Source organism: Calidris pugnax, unplaced genomic scaffold (genome assembly GCF_001431845.1).
Source record: "Calidris pugnax isolate Ruff unplaced genomic scaffold, ASM143184v1 scaffold1459, whole genome shotgun sequence".
NCBI lineage: Eukaryota > Metazoa > Chordata > Aves > Charadriiformes > Scolopacidae > Calidris > Calidris pugnax.
In genome coordinates, this window is record NW_015091954.1 from 669 (window position 1) to 1,187 (window position 519).

Below are 519 nucleotides of genomic sequence, written 5' to 3' on the forward strand. Positions count from 1 at the left end.
GGGGTTCAATTAAAAAAAAATCCCTTTTGGGGGGGAACATTTTATACAAAAAAAAAAAGGGAATTTCATGAGTGAGGGATGGTATTTTTGAGGATAATTCTGTCAATATTCATTGATTGCGAAGATTTTTCTCTGGGGAGAAAAAGGAAATTGAGCCTTTTGGGTTTAAATTCTCCCGGAATAAGTAAGAATTGAGTGGTTTTTTAAATCTTCTCATCATCAGATGACAGGAAAAATTGAGGAGAAAAGGCAGAATTTGCTGAATTTCTTTATTTTTTGGTTTTTTTTTCCCCCAGAACTGACGGATGAACAGAAGGAATTTCAAGCCACCGCCCGGAAATTTGCTCTGGAGGAAATAATTCCTGTTGCTGCCGAATATGACAGAACCGGGGAGGTAAAACCCACCTAAAACTGGGGAAAAACCCATTATTTTATTTTAATCTGCATGAAATTAAAAACATTAATTGGGAGAAATGGGGTAAATTGGGTTTTTTTCCCCATTTTTCAGTACCCTCTGCC

The 519-nt window shown here is 36.6% G+C and overlaps 1 long non-coding RNA gene across 1 annotated transcript in view; it reads left to right on the top strand.

Annotated features, from left to right (window-relative positions):
* LOC106900180 overlaps positions 1-519 on the top strand; it is a 1,028-nt gene extending 509 nt beyond the window's left edge. The window contains exons 2-3 of the long non-coding RNA XR_001414118.1: positions 297-394; positions 509-519. This is a non-coding gene — a long non-coding RNA (uncharacterized LOC106900180). The remainder of the gene's footprint in view (positions 1-296; positions 395-508) is intronic.